Source organism: Theropithecus gelada, chromosome 12 (assembly GCF_003255815.1).
Source record: "Theropithecus gelada isolate Dixy chromosome 12, Tgel_1.0, whole genome shotgun sequence".
Classification (NCBI taxonomy): Eukaryota; Metazoa; Chordata; class Mammalia; order Primates; family Cercopithecidae; genus Theropithecus; species Theropithecus gelada.
The window spans coordinates 18,379,612-18,401,663 of NC_037680.1; positions in this window are offsets into that span (position 1 = coordinate 18,379,612).

Below are 22,052 nucleotides of genomic sequence, written 5' to 3' on the forward strand. Positions count from 1 at the left end.
TTCCTTCCTTTCTTTCTTTCTTTCTTTCTTTCTTTCTTTCTTTCTTTCTTTCTTTCTCTTTCTCTCTTTCTTTCCCTCCCTCCCTCCCTCCCTCCCTCCCTCCTTCCTTCCTTCCTTCCTTCCTTCCTTCCTTCCTTCCTTCCTTTCTTTCTTTCTTTCTTTCTTTCTTTCTTTCTTTCTTTCTTTTCTTTCTCTCTCTCTCTCTGTCTTTCTTGCTTGCTTGCTTTTTTGCTTTCTTGCTTTCTTCTCTCTCTCTCTTTCGTTTTAAGATGTTTCCTTGTAGTATATATTTATTCATAGAAAAAGAAAACAATTTAGTAAAATGCTATCAACATTTTATCCAAAAATATCTTCTCCCAAGTCTAAAATTTCGTTAAGGAGATGTTTTATCTTTCAAGGTACCACAGGTAACAATTTTGCCAAAATTTTTGCCACTACAAAATATGAGTTGCCATTTATTCTATCTTTGCAATAATAGCTTTCTTGCCATGTTTGTTTCTTCCCCTAACAGTTTCTTTGTCCCATGCTGTCTAAACTCAAAGCAAGTGCAAAGGGTTCTAGGTTTTGTTACAATATTCACTTCTAAGTAAAATATTTCACTTCTAAGTAAAAATTTGTTTCTGTAATAGTCATTTATTGCTCCAATAGTGCTGCTCAACAAATCACAACAAATTCAGTGAAATAAAACAATAAACTTTTATTTAGCTCACAAACTCATAGGTTAACTATTTTAGTTGGGCTCAGCTGGGAATTCTGCTGCTCTAAAGTGAGCTGGACTTACATACATGCACACTCTTCATTTGGCTGTTGGCTAAACGCGGAGGTCCCCAGTTGGAACAACTAGTACAACTCAGCTGTAATTCACATGGTTTTTTTGCTCCAGCAGACAACCCTGAGCATGTCTAGCATTGGCAGAGATTCAAGAATGGCAAAACATAAATGTCCAAGTGCTTTTTCCTGCCTCTGCATGCGACAAGTATCCTTACATTGGTGGCAAATATGATTTGCCAGAGCAAGTTATATGGCTGAGACTAGAGTTACAGATGGATAGTACTATCGTGTTACAACATAAACGGCTTGGATACAGGGAGGGTAATTTGAACCGTTTTTTGCAATATATCATAGCTGCTATTCTAGAAATTACCTAAACATTTATTAATATACATTTGTAGAAACAATGATCTTTCAAAACATGAATGCAATGAAATGATAATTAGAATATGTATTATGATGTTACTGATTATCCCTATGTAGTATAAATGGAGATACAGAGACTCAAAAGCCTACTGGTGTGTATTAAATGTACTAGATACAACAAAACCAATAGCTCAAGTGAGATGATTAAGTTATATCTGATCCTTGGTTTTAAGATGAAAAACAATAGGGAGTAAAGAAAATCTAAATGTCAACCAATCATGGTGGCTCAAACCTGTAATCCCAGCACTTTGGGAGGCCAAGGCAGGCAGATCACTTGAGGTCAGGAGTTCGAGACCAGGCTGATCAACATGGTGAAACCCTGTCTCTACTAAAAACATGAAAATTAGTCAGGTGTGGTGGCAGGTACCTGTAGTCCCAGCTACCATGGAGATTGAGGCAGGAGAATTGCTTGAACCTGGGAAGTGGAGGTTACAGTAAGCTGACATTGCACCGGTGTACTCTAGTCTAAGTGATGACAGAGTGAGACTTCACCAAAAATAAAAATAAAAATAAATAAATAAAAATAAATAAAAAAAGATAAATATCCAGGTTTTAATGTGAATTTTCCTGATTTTTAAAGTGTTGGAATTTAAATGAAAGTACGTGGGGCACAAAAACAAAAGCACAAACACAGAGCAGGGAAATTATAACCACATTAAAATAAAATTGATCAGTAAGACTGAAATAATTCCTGAAAATTTTAATGTCTATTCTTGTGCAGCTTTCTCTGTGCTGGTATTGCTGGCCTACCAACTTAAAACCACCCAGCATTCTAAATTTGTCTTAAAACGGAAGATCTGCCCTAAAACATAGCCTAGTTTGTAAAAGTTCTAACATATCACCTGTTTTTCTAGACAAATTATCCAGGCTTCCCATATTTTTATCCACTGGCTTGGGTAATTGCCACTGGGCCTTAGGAACCACAACTACTTGTCTTCAAAAGTTTTGTGCTTTTGTTGACATACATCAGCCATTAGGTGCCTCACTGATCCTTTCTGAATGAATCTCCTACTATATTAAGCCCTAATTTGCTACGTATCTTTGGACAGTTTGTTTAAAACTCATGGCTACCCCTCTCTGATGGCAGTTGTATGGTGGTGTCATTTTTTAACAACTTTTCTTGTTCAACTAAAGCTTTCATTTTATTTTATTTTATTTTATTTTATTTTATTTTATTTTATTTTATTTTATTTTATTTTATTTTATTTTATTTTATTTTATTTTCGAGACAGAGTCTCCCTCTGTCACCCAGGCTGGAGTGTAGTGGCCAGTCTTGGCTTACTACAACTTCTGCCTCCTGAGTTCAAGCAATTCTCTTACATCAGCTTCCTGAGTAGCTGGGATTACAGGCACATACCACCAAGCCTGGCTAATTTTTGTATTTTAATAGAGGTGGGGCTTCACCATGTTGGTCAGGCTGGTCTTGAACTCCTGACCTCATGATCCGTCCTCCTTGGCCTCCCAAAGTGCTGGGATTACAGGCATGAGCCACCACGCCCGGCCCAACTAAAGCTTATTTTGGTGTTTCATTGGCTTACTCAATATATGAGACCTAAATTTATTATTTACACAATTAGATAATTAAACTAAATCACATTCAAGATGCCTTCTAGCTAAGCGATTTTATAAGTATTTAAAACACTCAGTATTTAACTGTTTTTCCCATTCTGCTCTTCTAATTTACCTGATTTATTCTAATTTACCTGCTTTGTCTTTGAGTCTGTTTCATAGGTTTGTACTCAAGAATATGCTACCTCTTTCAGGAGAAGGAAGGTGGGCGAATCGCCCACATCAGAATCTTGCACCTTTGAGCTGCTGCAGCTTTTGAGTAACTACATGACTGGTGGTGCTGTCAATGAGCAGGCATGAGCAAGTGAGCCCATGTTGGTAATTTGAAGTTCAAGTTTAGAAACAATGTGACCTCTTCAAAATGAGGTTGGCCTGGAGAGAAATACTTCAAAATTGTTGAAAATATATAGTATTGTATTAATTAACTAACACAACATAAACAAAACCACATTTTTCTGTGTGTTATCTTGACTGTTAGTGTAGGGCCTTCTCAGAAACCCTGAAGAATGAAGCATAACACAATAATCTAACATGCACTATAAAATTTTCTAGCACAACCCAGAATATTTACATGAAAAATGCTCTAATCATGCAAAAAAAAAACTTTCTACTTCGTACTGATAGTTCACATTCAAATCCATTTAACAGTACATTCAAGCATACAGATAACATATGAGCAAAATGAGAAATAATACTGTGATTTCAAGCTTCACTGAACTAGGGTATAGAAATTCTGAACTAAACAATTGTTAAATGCCTGCCAGATAAATGACTGTGGATGAATTGTTTTTATTCACTGTCTCTTCTTAGAAGCAACAAATGAAAATGTACATTTCTGTGTGATGTAGTCACCATATTTAAACTCACATGATACTTACTTTAGCCACCTTACTGACTTAGAACAAGAAGAATCAATAAATTCCTTGTCTGGATATGTTCCAACTGGATAGCAAGAGTCTTTTGAATCACCCAGCTCCTACCTAGTTCTTATGGATGATGACACAAAAGAAAGAAGACATCTCTCACTGTTGCACGAAAGAAATCCGACAATGACCATTTCAATCACCTTTCTGTTGTTCTCAATGGTATTTTATGGCTCAAACTTCACTATGACTGAACCACTGAACACCCTCCACTTAACTTAAGGATTGGGTAAATGACACTTCAGAGTGCAAAAATACTAAATAATTCATGCCTATATGTCAACATATATAATATGCAATTTAATAATCTTTTTGATCTTATTAAGGTCATTGTGATTTTCAAACACTGTAATGGAGGTTGAATGTTGGGGGAATCATGGATAAAAGATTAAGGAATAGTTGTAATGGGAAACATTTACAATGACCTGTAGAGACAAAAACTGAAAATAACTCAGTTATGGTTTTGCTTAACCTAGAGGTTTCAGGATTATGTTGACTAAAATATGGAGGGTCTATAGTCTTTTGCTGTAGTTCTTAGCCCCCCGAAGTCCTGGCATACCATCCAGAGAAATGTATAACAATACTCAAATTTCCAGTATCTATGAAAAAATGTTCCTTTAAATCAGAGTACACTCAATTGCATATTTCCTTCAGCATGTTGTTATCAAAGCCCATCAAAGCCCAGTCATTTTGAGGGTGGTAAGCGAGAGAGACAGAGTGGGAGAGAGAGAGAGAGCAGAGAAGGTGGGGGGGCGGGGGAGGGAGAGGAGAGAAGAGAGAGAGGAGAGACAGGGAGAGAGAGAGGAGAATGAGAGGAAAGATGGGGGGAGACAGAGAGAAGAGGTGAGAGAGAGAGAGAAGAGGGGGAAAGAGGGGGAGAGAGAGAGAGAGATTATTTCCAGAGGCATTTTAATCAATTTTAAATTAAATTGATCAATTTACCTATATAAGTCTGGTATATTTACGAGGTAAGTTGTCTTCTACTTCCTCTGTTAACCTGGTACACTGTTGCTTGCACTGATAAATTTGTCAAATGGAAGTGGCTTGATTCAAATGATGTATAAATCGATCTCTTCTTATGTATATTTTGTACTTTGTGCTGAGGCCTTTATATTTGAATTGAAAGGCACTATGTAATATATTAATAATATGTTGGGGTTTTCTTTGGGCCTTTGCAGATTGTGTTTTTTTTTCTGAGATTTATAGCCCTCATTAATCTCCTTCTTGACTTACAATAACATAACATTTTTTTTTTTTTCTAAACAATCTGTTTTTAAAATGCCGGAGTATTTGAGAGGTACTTTGGTACTTTAAATTGTGAATAATAAAAATACATTTATGTACTTTGTATATCTGAGTACCCTCCCAGAACTGTTCATTAAACTTTGTCAAGCTACCATTAAAATCCACATATTCGGTGGATAAAACTTAGAGAGCTTTTAAAACTTAAGTATTTAATGGACTTGATTTGGTCTTTCAGGCTCAGGAGGGGGTTAGCTAAGTGCCTGAGATGTTCAAAGTCACCATCATAACAGCTAAGTCCCTTTCTCCCCTCCCTAGGGAGCTGGTAGGAGCTCAATCTTTGAAAAGGGATTTTTAATCTTTTATTCATTAGTCTTCACAAAGCACTTGCCTGATAACAGGGTACAACCTGACAGTAGGATGTCCTTTTTCCTACCTTCAATAATCTTTTTTCTCTCTCTCTCTCTACCTTCTGCCTTTTTTTCATTTAATGTGACCTCTTCTTTCTCAAACCCTGCATACTTTAATTTGGTCTTTTTTTTTTTTTTTTTTTGTCTTCTACTGTGGGGACTCAGAGTGTTCAAAAACCCTATTCCTAACATCGTTGTTTCTCCATTTGTTAGAGCTAAGGTAAACTGACATTACATCTTGAGCTGACCATGTCTACAGCTTTTGCTTATAGAATCTACTGAAATAGATTAAGTTTTTTTCTGGATTGGCCAGGCTACCTAGACATGAGAAGGGCTAAGTGCTGAATGGTGTTTACTGAGTATTTGCATTGTATCATTAGCTAAATCAAAGAATCTTAGAACGGAAACACAACTTATCTGTCTTTGATCAGTTTATATCATGATTCCTTCTCCAATAATTCTATGGAAATGTTTAAATCTTTCCTTTAAGCCTTTCTAAGATTTTAGAGCTCAGTACTATCTACTGAAGCCTTTTACATTGTTGGACAATTGTAATTTTATAAAGATCTTTCTCATATTAAGCAGAAATCTCATGAGCCACATTTTCCCATTCCCATATTCAGGCAATTCTAATAAATCTAAATGCCTTTGTAAGGCATGACTTAAAAACTGTCCTCACATAACATTTTATTAATTGATGCACTTATACAGTTGAGCAATTCATAGTATGGATTAGGTATCTGTATATAGTCTCATTTTAACTCACTAGTATATTGAGTGAGAGAAACAGACATACTTTATTAGTAATACAAATATAAGAAAATCTTGAGGGGATAGGTAGCTCCTATCATGTTGTAAGTAAATCAGTGCAAACCAAAATATTAGTGTTCTGTTGTAATTTTTAAATCTAGTTCCTGGAGTTTTTATAACTTATACAAATGAGAATAAACACAAAGATTGCTACAGTCCAGAGTTTTGGTTTAATTTCATCTAAAATAAGTACTGTGATGTTGAATTTTAACAGCTTGCTAAGAGTGAAGAATTCTTTTTGTTGTTATTTAATCACCCCAAATGTTATTTATTGAGTCCCTGAAAGTATTTTCTCACAGTATCTAGATTCTCCTCAGAGATCTCATTTGTGCACAAGCCCTACTTTTCTCAGCTTATGAGAGCTGATATGATCTCATCTGAAAGTAATACTGCAGGGAGTCATTTGTTTCATAGGAATAAGCAATATCGTCATAGAATACTGTGGAGCCAGGATGTGATTTTAGGGGAAAAAGCATTTTTTCTTGAGTACAAACAAAAAATGAAATACGTTATACATATAAAATATCAAATGTATTTAAAAATTTACATCTTGAAAATTAAACCAAATAAAATCTCAAAGAAGAGGGTAAATTACTAATAGATGAAATGTAGAATTTCATTTTTTTCACATTTGCTCATTTCATTTTCCACTGTTTATCTTTTATTCATTATCTTTCCATTTCTACTGCAATTTCAATTTTCATAGAAAAGCTCAGATGTGAAAAAAATGGAAACATTATAGTATCGATATTAGAAGCTCTTGAGCTAAGCAGATCAGGGTCTAAATATCAGTAGCACCATTTTCCAACTATGTAATCTTGGCTTAGAGTCACAATTCAGTAACTCCAAATGCATGCAAGTGAAATCATTTTGACAGCTATTAGTGCTCTTCACCAAATGTTTACAATATCTGCTTTCTAGGCAGAGGGTAGGATTGCCTTGCCTTGCCACTTCATGTTTGGATAGGGGCAAATGATTAGTTCTGGTCAATTGCTTATGAACAGAAGTGACTTGTGTCAATTTCAGATCAGAACATTTAATTGTCTGCAAAGACTTCACAGAACACCCATGTTTTTCTCTCAAGATAAATGTAAATGTTAGCTTCTTTGTGGCCCTTCAGCCGGGAAGTGAAGAAGCCTGGTGCAGAGCCTCCACTTGACCTATGATAGATATGCTGCTGGAGAAGAAATCAACTTCCTGGTATGATATGCCATTTAACTTTGGGTGCTGTTTCTTAATGAAATATAATCTAGCCTACTAGTTATGAAATAGTCATTAGCATTGTGTCTAATCCATAGCAAGAGCCTAGTAAATTTAATATTGAAGCAGTGTGTCTACAAAGCATACTTTTAATGGTTGTTGTTTTTGTTTTTGTTTGAGATGGAGTCTCTCTCTGTTACCAGGCTGGAGTACAGTGGTGCAATTTCAGCTTACTGCAATCTCTGCCTCCCAGGTTCAAGCCATTCTCCATCCTCAGCCTCTCAAGTAGCTGGGATTACAGGCAGGTGCCACCACACCCAGCTAATTTTTTTGTATTTTTAGTAGAGACAAGGTTTTATCATGTTGGCCAGGATGGTCTCGATCTCCTGACCTCATGATCAACCCGCCTCAGCCTCCCAAAGTGTTGGGATTACAGGCGCGAGCCACCGCACCTGACCATGGATTATTTTTTAATACAACAAAGAGAAAAGACTTGCAGAAACCTCTCTGCCTTGGTTTAGGTTTGTTGAATATATTGAATCTTTAATATTGTCAACACCATGCAACATCAAAAAAGGTCCTGATACATTTTAATAGGTCTAACTAGAGTTGAGTGTTCATTTTTATGCAACCTCAGAAGATTTTATGGAGTTCTTTGGGAAATCTTTCTGAGTCAAATTTAGACTGACAACTAACCTGTTTTTAAAAGTTTTGTATATATTTTTGGTTTCTCAAAAGGTGCCATTTATTCATTCACAAGTCTGTATTTCAATAACTTCCTGTCTGCCAAAGATCTAGTTTAATGCCTTAACATGATCCTACACATCACTACCCATCTGTGTTTCCCAGAGATACCATAACAAAGCATCACAAACTGCATGGCTTAAACGGCAGAAATTTATTGTCTCCCACTCCTGGAGATTATAAATTTGAAATGAAGGTGTCAACAAGATTGGTTCCTTCTGACAGCTTTTGAAAGATGACCTGGCATGTGCCTCTCTTCTAGCTGCTGGTGGTTTGCTGGCAATCTTTGGTGCTCCTTTCTTTGTAGATGCATCATTTCAATCTGCCTTCTCCTTCATATGATGTTCTCCCTGTGTGTCTTCACATTATCTTGCCTGTTTATCTCTAGTCCAAATTTTATCTTTTTAAGGATATCAGTTAAACTGGATTAGGGCCAATCCTGATGAGCTCGTTTTTATTGAATTACTTGTGTAAAGACTGTTTTTAAATAAGATCACATTCAGTGGTACTAGGAGTTAAAACTTCAAAGTATCTTTTGTGGTGGGACAAAAGTCAACCCATAACACCACTATATTAATTGGCAATACTAGTCGAAGTGTTTAATGAATAGCGCTGTGTGTGCATGCCAACAAACAGTGAGTGAGTGAAACAAATGTAACTGAATTATTACTAAAGCTAACTCCGCACTGTGCACTGTGTGGATTATAACCTATGGTGCAAATCCCCTTTCTCTTCCTCATTTTACTGAATCATCTGAGAGATAAAAGCACAGAGAAAGTGAAGTAGGTGGCTGGGATTTTCATAATTCTCAATATTGAGTGTGTGTGTGTGTGTGTGGGTGGGTGTGTGCGCACACATACCCACAGGATTGCATTTCCTAGTCACCTCATGTTTACATGAAGACTTTTTTATCTTGTCTTCACATTTGATTTAGGATGAAAATAAATCATTGCATTCTTTGAGAGACTCACAGTATCAAATTATCTTTCATTTTCTTAACAAAAATAGTTTTCTTTTCTTAATGTTAAAAGTTAAGGTCCATTTTCAAAATTAGTTTGCTGAGCCACAGCAATCTTTCCGTAAAAGATAACATTGACCTGCAATTTTACTATCAACCAAAAAAGTAATACCTTTTTTCACAGCTCTTCCTCAGTGCCGAATAAACTGTGGGTTAAGAAAGTTTCAAGTAGTCCGGGCGAGGTGGCTCATGCCTATAATCCTAGCACTTTGGGAGGCTGAGGTGGGTGGATCATTTGAGATCAGGAGTTCAAGACCAACCTGGTCATCAAGGTTGTCTCTACTAAAAATACAAAAATTAGCCAGGCAGTAGTGGCATGTGCCTGTAATCCCAGTTACTACAGAGGCTGAGGCAGGAGAATCCCTTGAGTCTGGGAGGCGGAGGTTGCCGTGAGCTGAGATCAGGCCACTGCTCTCCAGTCTGGGCAAGAGAGTGAGACCCTGTCTCAAAAAAAAAAAAAAAAAAAAAAATTCAAGTAGAGAAAATGTGAGAGTAATAAGAAGTATTCTGCTGGTACAAGTAGATGATAACAGAGAAGAGAAGGTTTACTGTGCCTGCAAGGTCAAAATGTTAGCTTTCCAGCTGGCTCCTAGACAATTCCTAATGAGGTGGCATCCGTATGCAACAATCATTTTGGCTACTTAGAGGATTTTCTTTTCTTTTTTTCTTTTTCTTTTTTTTTGTTTTTGTTTGTTTGTTTTTTGAGACAAAGTCTTGCTCTGTTGCCCAGGCTGGAGTGCAGTGGTGCAATCTCAGCTCACTGCAACCTCTGCTCCGAGGTTCAAGCAATTCTGTGCCCCAGCCTGGCTGGGATTACTGTTGCCTGCCACCACGCTTGGCTTGGGGTTTCACAATGTTGGCCAGGCTGGTCTCAAACTCCTGATCTCAAGTGATCCGCCCATCTCAGTCTCCCATAGTGCTGGGATTACAGGCATGAGCCACCACATCCAGCCTACTTAGAGGATTTTCTAAAAGGTATAATTACATGAATATGGATTGATTGTCTTCAATGAATTTACTTTTTATTAGATAGTCTCCTCTCAGTATGACAAGAAGATTGAGGTTCGTTTTCTAATACAGTATACATAACACACCAATAAGAAGAGGTATATCTATGCAAGAGTAAAGAGGTAAGTTTGTGGGCCATCTTTATTCACTTTGAGACATTTCTTATGCATGTGACCTTAAGCACTATGCTGGGAAATGGGGGCTCATAGAGGAAAACAGCTTGCTAAAAATGTTTAATGACATAAAATGGTACATTTGCAAATTTAATCCTAAATAGTAACACTTGATCGATGAGGTGATTATTTACCTAGAATTGAGTACTTCTCCAGTGAACGTTTAAAATAAGACAGCATATTCAGCTTTTAAAGGAAATATTCAAGATTTTCTTGTATTTAATATTAAAAGAATGTGTTTCAGAAGTACCTGAAAATATTTTTCTGCAGAGGATTTAAAAATTTTATCCACAAAATTACCCTAAAAGAATCAGAACTGAGAAAGTATGCTAAGAACAATTCTGAACATTTTAGGCTTATAAACTGACTAACGAATAAAAAGCGTTTATTTCATCAGTGATCTGAACTCATATTTACCAAGAATATTTAATTTTATCTACAATGCTTGAGAAATACTTTTTCCTAAAGCCCATAGTCTTGTGGAGTGCTCAGCTTAAATTGTTTTGTGTAAATGAAAGCTGAACTTTCAACCCTTTCCCACTCCCTCAAGGAAACGAAGAAATTGAAAACCATTATGTGAATGCAGCCATTTAAAACGACACAGAGTTTCAAGCTAACACGGGTGATCCTAAGAATGCAGGGCTGGACCACAACTAAGAGGTCATGCAGTCCATTCCTTTTACTTTTGGAAAGAGTGTGCTTAAACCACACCAGAAAGTTAAGAAACAATTCTGAAATTTTGAAGCAATGAAGATTCCATAAGTTCTACAATGTTTCATTTCTCAAGTCTGTATGTGTGTATATATGTGTGTATATATATGTGTATATACTTTATATATATATATATATATAAGTATATGTATATGTGTATATACTTTATAAATATATATATTTACTTTAAGTTCTGGGATACAGTGCAGAACTTGCAGGTTTGTTACATAGGTATAATGTGCCAGGGTGGTTTGCTGAACCCATCAACCCATCATCTACATTAGGATTTTCTCCTAATGCTATCCCTCTGCTTTCCTCCCACCCTCCCGACAGGCCCCAGTGTGTGATGTTCCCCAACCTGTGCCCATGTGTTCTCATTGTTCAACTCCCAATTACGAGTGAGAACATGTAGTGTTTGGTTTTCTGATCCTGTGTTAGTTTGCTGAGAATGATGATTTCCAGCTTCATCCATGTCCCTGCAAAGGACATAAACTCATTATTTTTTATGGCTGCATAGTATTCCATGCTGTATATGTGCCACAATTTCTTTATCCAGTCTAACATTGATGCACATTTGGGTTGGTTCCAAGTCTTTGCTATTGTGAATAGTGATGCAATAAACATACATGTGCATGTGTCTTTATAGTAGAATGATTTATAATCCTTTGGGTATATACCCAGTAATGTGATTGCTGGATCAAATGGTATTTCTAGTTCTAGATCCTTGAGAATCACCACACTGTCTTTCACAATTGTTGAATTAATTTACACTCCCACCAACAGTGTAAAAGCATTCTTATTTCTCCACATCCTCTCCAGCATCTGTTGTTTCCTGACTTTTTGATGATCCTCATTCTAACTGGCATGAGATGCTATCTCATTGTGGTTTTGATTGCATTTCTTTAACGACCAGTGATGATGAGCTTTTTTTTCATATATTTGTTGGTCATATAAATGTCTTCTTTTGAGAAGTGTCTTTTCATATCCTTTGCACACTTTTTGATGGGGTTGTTTGTTTTGCTCTTGTAAAATTGTTTAAGTTCTTTGTAGATTCTGGATATTAGCCCTTTGTCAGATGGATAGATTTCAAACATTTTCTCCCATTGTGTAGGTTGCCTGTTCACTCTGATGGTAGTTTCTTTTGCTGTGCAGAAGTTCTTTAGTTTAATTAGATCCCATTTGTCAATTTTGGCTTTTGTTGCCACTGCTTTTGGTGTTTTAGTCATTAAGTCTTTGCCCATGCTTTTGTCCTGAATGGTATTGCCTAGGTTTTTTTCTAGAGTTTTTATGATTTTAGGACTTACGTTTAAATCTTCAATCCATCTTGAGCTAATTTTTTATAAGGTGTAAGGAAGGGGTTCAGTTTCAGTTTTCTGCATATGGCTAGCCAGTTTTCCCAACACTATTTATTAAATAGGGAATTATTTCCCCATTGCTTGTTTGTCAGGTTTGTCAAAGATCAGATGGTTTTAGACGTGTGCTGTTATTTCTGAGGCCTCGGTTCTGTTCCAGTGGTCTAAAAATCTGTTTTTGTACCAGTACCATGCTGTTTTGGTTACTGTAGCATTGTAGTATAGTTTGAAGTCAGGTAGCATCATGCCTCCTGATGCTTAGGATTTTTTTGCTTAGGATTGTCTTGGCTATATGGAGTCTTTTTTGGTTCCATATGAAATTTAAAGTAGTTTTTTTCTAATTCTGTAAAAAAAGTCAGTGGTAGCTTGATGGGAATAGCATTGAATCTGCAAATTACTTTGGGCAGTATACCCATTTTCATGAATTGATTCTTCCTGTCTATGATAATGGAATGTTTTTCCATTTGTTTGTATCTTCTCCTATTTCCTTGAGCAGGGTTTTGTAGTTCCCCTTGAAGAGGTCCTTCACCTCCATTGTAAGTTGTATTCCTAGGTATTTTATTCTCTTTTTAGCAACTGTGATTGGGAGTCCACTCATGATTTGACTCTCTGTCTATTATTGGTGTATAGGAATGTTTGTGATTTTTGCACATTGATTTTGTATCCTGAGACTTTGTTTATCAGCTTAAGGAGTTTTGGGGCTGAGATGATGCAGTTATCTAGATATACTATCATGTCATCTGCAAACAGATAACTTGACTGTCTCTCTTCTGGTTTGAATATGCTTTATTTCTTTCTCTTGCCTGAATGCCCTGGCCAGAACTTCCAATAATATATTTAATAGGAGTGGTGAGAGAGGACATACTTGTTTTGTGCCTGTTTTCAAAGGGAATAGTTCCATTCCCATTCAATATGATTTTGGCTATGGGTTTGTCATAAATAGCTCTTATTATTTTGAGATACATTCCAGCAATACCTAGTTTATTGAGTGTTTTTAACATGAAGGGGTGTTGAATTTTATCGAAAATGTTTTCTGCATCTATTGAGATAATTATGTGGTTTTTGTCATTGGTTCTGTTTATATGATGGATTATATTTATTGATTTGCATATGTTGAACCCGCCTTGCATCCCAGGGATGAAGCCGAGTTGATCACGGTGGATAAGCTTTTTAACGTGCTGTAGGATTTGGTTTGCCAGTAATTTATTGAGGATTTTTACATCGATGTTCATCAGGGATATTGGCCTGAAATTTCCTTTTTTGTGTGTGTCTCTGCCAGGTTTTGGTATTAGGGTGATGCTGGCCTCATAAAATGAGTTAGGAAGGAATCCCTCTTTTTCTGTTGTTTGTAATACTTTCAGAAGGAATAGTCTCAGCTCCAATTTGTACCTCTGGTAGAATTGAGCTGTGCCTCTGTCTGGCCCTGGACTTTTTTTATTGGTAGGCTATTAATTACTGCCTCGGTTTCAGAACTTGTTATTAGTCTATTCAGAGATTTGACTTCTTCATGGTTTAGTCTTGGGAGGGTGTATGTATCCAGGAATTTATCCACTTCTTCTAGATTTTCTCATTTATTTCCATAGAGGTGTCTATAGTATTCTCTGATGATAGTTTGTATTTCTGTGGGATCAGTGGTGACATCCCTTTTATCATTTTTATTGTGTCTATTTATTCTTCTCGTGTTTCTTCTTTATTAGTCTGGCTACTGGTCTATCTATTTTGTTAATCTTTTCAAAAAACCATCTCCTGGATTCATTGATTGTTTGAAGGGTTTTTTGTGTGCCTCTGTCTCTTTCAGTTCTGCTCTGATCTTAGTTATTTATTGTCTTCTTCTGGCTTTTGTGTTTGTTTGCTCTTGCTTCTCTAGTACTTTTAATTGTGATGTTAGGGTGTTGATTTTAGAGCTTTCCTGCTTTCTCCTGTGGACATTTAGTGCTATAATTTTCCCTCTTAATGCTTCTTTAACTGTGTCCCAGAGATTCTCATATGTTGTGTCTTTGTTCTTATTGGTTTCAGATAACTTACTTGTTTTTGCCTTAATTTTGTTATTTCCCAGTGGTCATTCAGGAGCAGGTTGTTCAGTTTCCATTTAGTTGTGCAGTTCTGAGTGAGTTTCTTAATCCTGAGTTCTAATTTGATTGCACTATGGTCTGAGGGTCTGTTTGTTATGATTTCCATTTTTTTGCATTTGTTGAGGAGTATTCTTCTTCCAATTATGTGGTTGATTTTAGAAGAAGTGCTATATGGTGCCATCATCACTATGAAGAAACTGCATCAACTAATGGGCCAAATAACCAGCTAGCATCATAATAACAGGATCAAATTCACACATAACAGTATTAACCTTAAATGTAAATAGGCTAAATGCCCCAATTAAAAGACACAGACTGGCAAATTTGATAAAGAGTCAAGACCCAGCTGCATTCAGGAGACCCAGCTCATATGCAAAGACACACATAGGCTCAAAATAAAGGGATGGAGGAATATTTTCCAAGCAAATGAAAAGAAAAACAAAAACAAAAACAAAAACAGGGATTGCAATCTTAGTCTCTGATAAAATGGACTTTAAACCAACAAAGATCAAAGATCAAATGACAAAGAGGGCATTACGTAATGGTGAAGGGATCAGTGCAAAAAGAAGAGCTAACTATCCTAAGCATATATGAACCCAATACAGGAGCACCCGGATTCATAAAGCAAGTTCTTAGAGACCTACAAAGAGACTTAGACTCCCATACAATAATAGTGGGAAACTTTAACACCCCACTGTCAATATTAGGCAGATCAACAACAGAAAATTAACAAGGATATTCAAGACTTGAACTCATCTCTGGACCAAGCAGAGCTAATAGACATCTATAGAACTCTCCACCCCAAATGAACAGAATGTATCTTCTTCTCAATTCTTTATACAAATATGAAAAGATAATTTATTTCTCAGCAGGTTAACTCTAATTTATTTTTATTTTTATTTATTTATTTATTTATTTTATATGCAGAGTCTCAGTCTGTTGCCTAGGCTGGAGAGCAGTGGCATAATCTTGGCTTACTGCAACTTCCTCCTACCAGTTTCAAACAATTCTCATGCCTCAGCCTCCCAAGTAGCTTGGATTACAGGCTCCTGCCACCACGCCTGGCTAATTTGTATATTTTTAGTAGAGATAGGGTTTTGCCATGGTGGCCAGGCTGATCTTGAACTGCTGACCTCAGGTGATCTGCACATCTTGGGCCTCTCAAAGTGCTGAGATTACAGGCATGAGCCACCATGCCTGGTCAAATGCAATTTTTATATCACATCTTTTAGTATAAGGCTTCTCAAATTTTAAAATTTCATAAAAATTACCTGGATGTCTTGTTAAAAAGCAATTTCTGATTCAGGTGGTCTATGTTGGCAGGTTTTTCAGGTTTTTCATTTCTCACAAGTTCCCAGTGATGATGCTGCCACCTGGTCCAGGGACCACATCTGGAGTAGCAATACTCTAGAAATGGGAAATGTAGATCTAGAAGTACTCTAAGATGACACGTAGCCTGACACATTTGTTTTATTAAAGGATTTCAGCCACTTTGATTTTTTAGGTTTCTTTTTCTGTTTCATGTATTCATTTAAAAAATTGTAAACTATTCAATGGCAAACAGAATTCTAGTATTTTGTATTTTTGTATGTAGCACAGAGGCTATACAACCACCAGAAAAAATGTTACAGAGCAGTGTAAGGATTTGGCCAACAATTTATATGAAAATGTCATATTGAATAATATTAGGCAAAACATACAGATTTGAATTAGCCAATAGTCATATCATTTGTTATTTTATTACACACAGCCATTATACATATTTATATGTTGCTGTCACTTGTTAACTATTGAGATACTGGATTTCAAATCCCTCTTGATGACTGGACATTAAGTTGGTAGTTGGCAAGTTAAGTTTAGATTCCTTTTTCAACTTTAACATTCTATCATGTGGCATGGCAGTATTAAAGAACTTGCTCACATTCACATAACTGTCTTGCCTCAAAGATGGGAACATAGCAGCTTTCAGTTTAAGTTAAGTGCATTATGCAGCCTCCAAACTTTCAGTGATTCGAATGGTCCTTTCCTTACCAAGAAACATAAACATATATATCAAAACTGGATCTTACATTTGATTTTCGAAAACAGCTTTTAAAATTTTCTTAGTTTGTGTCAAGTGGACCAAACACTTTGATAAATAATTAACATTTCACTTGGTGAATGTGTCATCATCTAGGCAGAACTATTAAAAATGCATTTTATCTAGGCAGGTTTTGGATAGTCACATTGTGGAAAATGTCCCTTAATACATGAGAATTTTTAAAGAAAAATGTGCTTTGTTGGTGTAAATCCCTTATCTGGTAGCATGTTCTTATATTTCCAGTTGGATTTTTCTTAATGCCCATTTTCTCTATAGTATGAGACTTCTTACCACTATTTGATACAAATAATATTATACATGCATGCTATTACAATCCCCACTTTTCAAACAGTTATTGTTTTCATTGGGGGAAACTGGGTTTATATTCTGCTGAATTTTTAAAATTACTTGAGTATGTCTTCAAGAAGTGGGGCATAGAATGTGGATATGTTCTAAGACTGCCTGCTACCTAATCCTTCCATTCATCTTACATTTTGGTATGTCCAGGAAATATGGATGCCATTTCCAGATCAAGGAACAAAATGATTTAAATTAAATGTCCATTTTTTTCAAACAGATGTCACTACTGATACTCATCTGTATTTTGTTCTATTAAATATTGTCTATTCTCTTCTTTTACATCTTATAGATTAAATATACATAATAATAAAATCTGATTAACAAAAAGGTACTTGATGATACTAAAATAGCTAGAGGCTTTAAAAATCTATCATTTTTGATATGCATTGATTTTCTATTTAAAAGCACCAAGCTAATTATGTTACAGTGAATCTATTCATCTGAAAGTGTACAGTCAATGGAAATTGAATGTAAGAGAATATCAAATATATATCATAAGATTGAAAGGTTACATATTCAGTAATTGATATGGTTTAGCCATGTCCTCACCCAAATCTCATCTTGAATTCCCATGTGTTGTGGGAGAGACCTGGTGAGGTTATTGAATCATGGGAGCAGGTCATTCCTCTGCTGTTCTTGTGACAGTGAATAAGTTTCGTGAGATCTGATGGTTTTAAAAATGGGAGTTTCCCTGCACAAGCTCTCTCTTTGCCTGCTGCCATCTATGTAAGATATGGCTTGCTCCTCCTTGCCTTCTGCCATGGTTATGAGGCCTCCCCAGCCATGTGGAACAGTAAGTCCATTAAACCTCTCTTCCTTCTGTATATTGCCCAGTCTTGGGTATGTATTAATCAGCAGTGTGAAAGTGGACAAATATAGTAAATTGGTACCAGTAGAGTGGAGTGTTGCTGAAAAGATACCCAAAAATGTGAAAGTGACTTTGGAACTGGGTAAAGGCAGAGGTTGGAAGAGTTTGGAGGGCTCAGAAGTAGACAGGAAAATGTGCAAAAGTTTGGAGCTCCCTAGAGGCTTGTTGAATGCCTTTGACCAAAATGCTGATAATGGTACAGACAATGAAATCCAGACTGACGTGGTATCAGACAGAAATGAGGAACTTGTTGGGAACTGGAATAAAGGTGACTGTTGTTATGTTTTAGCAAAGAGACTGGTAGCATTTTGCCCCTGCCTTAGAGATTTGTGGAACTTTGAAACTGAGAGAGATGATTTAGGGTATCTCACAGAAGAAATTTCTAAGCAGCAAAGCATTCAAGAGGTGACTTGTTTGCTGTTAGAAGCATTCAGTTTTATAAAGGAAGCAGAGCATAAGAGTTTGGAAAATTTGCAGCCTGACAATGTGATAGAAAAGAAAATTCCATTTTCTGAGGAGAAATTCAAGCTGGCTGCAGAAATTGGTGTAAGTAATGACAAGCCAAAAGTAAATCTCCAAAACAAGGGAGAAAATGTCTCTAGGGCATGTCGGAGGTCTTCACAGCAGCCCCTCCCATCACAGGCCTGGAGGCCTAGAAGGAAAAAAATGGTTTTGTGGGCCAGATCCAGGGTCCCCATGCTGTGTGTAGCCTAAGGATTCCGTGCCCTGCATCCCAGCAACTCCAGCTATGGCTGAAACTGGCCAAGGTACAGCTCGGGCCATGGCTTCAGAAGGTGCAAGCCCCAAACCTTGGCAGCTCCCATGTGCGTTTAGCCAGCGAGTATGCAGAAGTCAAGAATTGAGGTTTGGCAACCTCCAACTAGATTTCACAGGATGTATGGAAATGCCTGGATGCCCAGGCAAAGTGTGCTGCAGGGGCGAGTCCCTCATGAAAAATCTCTACTAAGGCCGTGTGAAAGAAAAATGTGGGGTTGGAGACCCCACACAAAGTCCGTACTGGGGCACCACCGAGTGGAGTTGTGAGAAGAGCGACACCATCCTCTAGACCCCAGAGGGTAGATCCACTGACAGATTGCACTGTGTGTCTGGAAAAACAGCAGATGCTCAACATCAGCCCAAAATGCAGCCAGGAGGGAGGCTGTACCCAGGACAGGCACAGGGCCAGAGCTGCCCGAGACCATGGGAAACTACCTCTTGCATGAACGTCACCTGGATGTGAGATCTGGAGTCAAAGGATATCATTTTGGAGCTTTAAGATTTGATGGCCCCACTGAATTTCATACCTGCATGGAGACTGTAGCCCCTTTGTTTTGGCCATTTTCTCCAGTTTAGAATGGCTGTATTTATCCAATGCCTGTACCCCCTTTGTATCTAGGAAGTAACTAACTTGCTTTTGATTTTACAGGCTCATAGGCAGAAGGGACTTGCCTTGTCTCGGATGAGACTTTGGACTGTGGACTTTTGAATTAATACTGTAATGAGTTAAGACTTTGGGGGACTGTTGGGAAGGCATGATTGGTTTTAAAATGTGTGGACATGAGATTTGGGAGGGGCCAGGAGCAGAATAAAGTGGAAGAGGCAAGGAACAGATTTTCCTCCTGAGTCTCTGTAGGGAGTATGGCCCTGCTGACACCTTGATTTTGGCTGGCCTCCAGAAGTGTAAGAGGATAAGTTTCTGTTACTTTAAGCTACAAGGTTTGTGGTTCTTTGTTACGGGAGCCCTAGGAAACTAATACAAATGGTATTCAAAGCAGTAAAGAAGTGCTTATGAACATTCGTAATAAGCAGAAAGTGTCTAGGAAAGAGGGTGGGCAGAGAGTGGAGGGAACAGCATTGCTAAGCCCTGGAAGTGGGAAGGGATAATGGCATGTTTAAGGTAGAGCAGTGAGAGAAGTTCGGTACAGCAGATCCCGACAGTTCTGAACTGATTCTTTTTTCCTTCCTGGCCAGTGTTCCAGAAATTATACTTTACTCTTTACATAATAAACAATATCAACAAACTATGCAACAGAAACTTCACAGCCATTTTGCTACACCAATGAGAAGTATAACAATTCACTGCTTTTTTGACTGTTTTAGAGCTCAGTCTCCAGCTCTTTCAGAAAAGAACAACGTAGGAGGTGACAGTGAAATCAGTAAGTATTGTGTTTTCTCTGAAATTGAGCAAATTGAAAGCAAACTCAACCGAGTTCCTAGATCATAACTCCCAGAAAATAATTGACTGGGTAACTGGAGCTCAGTCGAGGGGCCCTTCTCAGCCAGTCAAAGGTGAGAGCTTCAGGGAGACTTACGACAGCCTCCAAATCCAGGTGGAACACAAAAGCCCCTGCAACTTACTCTTAGAAAACAAACCCAGAAATTCCAATCTTTGCTTTGGGAGCAGAATATCCTCAGAAGCAAGGGATGCACACCCACAGCACTTATGGCTGAAAGACTACATTTTATTTTCACTTGAGGGCTTTCCTGGTTGGAACACTGCTGTCATGTTATACCTCCCCCTTATGGATACCACTGTGCTTATAATACTCTTTACTAACGAAAAAAATACTTGTTCATTTGGCATATTGAAGAGAGGGAGGGCATAAATATAAACGCTTTGCAAAATATTAAGAAGGAAGTGAAGTGAATTTAAGAAGTTAATAACAATCTTGCTGATAAGGTACAACAAATGGGTTATAACTAGGGTTTGCAAGCCTATTAATATTCTATGGATGTTCAGGAAAGGGAGATAGCTGCAATGGGCTAGTTATATTTCTCAAGCATCTCACAGCAATTCCTTCTTTTTTAATATCTGGGCTGCAAACCCACATGTACTGTACAAGACTTCATTTCTTGATCAAAAATAAGGTTGATTTCTGTTCCAAGATTATATTTGCTTACTGAATGATTGCTAGGGCTTTATTGATGATCTTTTAGAGACACTCTTTCCACTCATTCTCTCTGTACAGAATGTGGTTTATTTAATTTCTTAATAATATAGCAATAGCTGAACCATGCCAATTCCTATAACAATCACAAAACACACACACACACACACACACACACAGAGTATCCAATTACCAATTTTAAAACAAAAACTGTCCTCCCCACAATATCTTCACTATCTTCTTTCTCTTGTATTTTCAATTCCTAGCAGTAGATGTACTCTTAAAGGAATAACTGAGAATGGAGTTTTAAAATGCATTAAATGTTTTTCGAATCCTGAAATTTAGTTCTTTTCTAATTGTCACACATTGTGAAATGAGAGAAAGAAGCTTTGAGCAAATGAAATAAGGGAAGGGCTAATTTTGATTAAGGAAAATTATATGATTCCTTAAGTCTGTAATATGAGGCCTCTGGGGGATGTCACCTGTTAGAATTTTATAACAAGCACTGGGTAATTTTATGGCTACCTGAACATACTGAAAGCTGCAAATGATGTTGAGTTGTCACTAGAGTGCTGAAAAGATGAATAAGAAGCAAAAAATTAAATTAAACTTACATAATTTACTAGGATGACATAGTTTCCATATACATCCAGTGGATTAGATTTTTTTTTTTTTTTTTTTAACAAAGGTTTATCTACTTTGTGTTTGGAAAATCATGGGAAGAACCTTTTCAGTTTCTGGCTGAAAATCATGACTGAGTCTCTAAAAATATCACAGCTATATTAAGAAATCACAATAAGAGAGGGAATTTATAGGCTAGTATGTAGAATACATTAAATGTAATTCTACTATAGAATTCTTATTTTTACCAAAAATCACAAGTGAATATATTCTAAGTTCATGTAGTATCACAAATAACCTTAAGTTGCCATCATTTAACTCAATGTCTGACATTTGTATTAGAGGCACCAACACGAACATTACCCTCTCTTTCTATATCATTAGTTCTAATTTGTCAAATTTCTCTTTGCACTTTGATTTCTTGGTGGAGGAAAAAATATGGCAAGATGCTATTCTGTCCACTGTATAAAAACCTCCTGACTAAAGGCTCAAAATAAGAAATGGAAAGAAAACTGGTTGAGGGAGGCATACAAAGACCTATACGTTTTCTATATAGTTAGCATACCATCTACTTTGTTTGTGGGATTTGGTTTGTTGGTTTAAAATCACAGTGTCAGAAGCTCTTTAGTTTAATTAGATCCCATTTGTCAATTTTGGCTTTTGTTGCCATTGCTTTTGGTGTTTTAGACATGAAGTCCTTTCCCATGCCTATGTCCTGAATGGTATTACCTAGGTTTTCTTCTAGGGTTTTTATGGTATTAGGTCTAACATTTAAGTCTCTAATCCATCTTGAATTAATTTTCGTA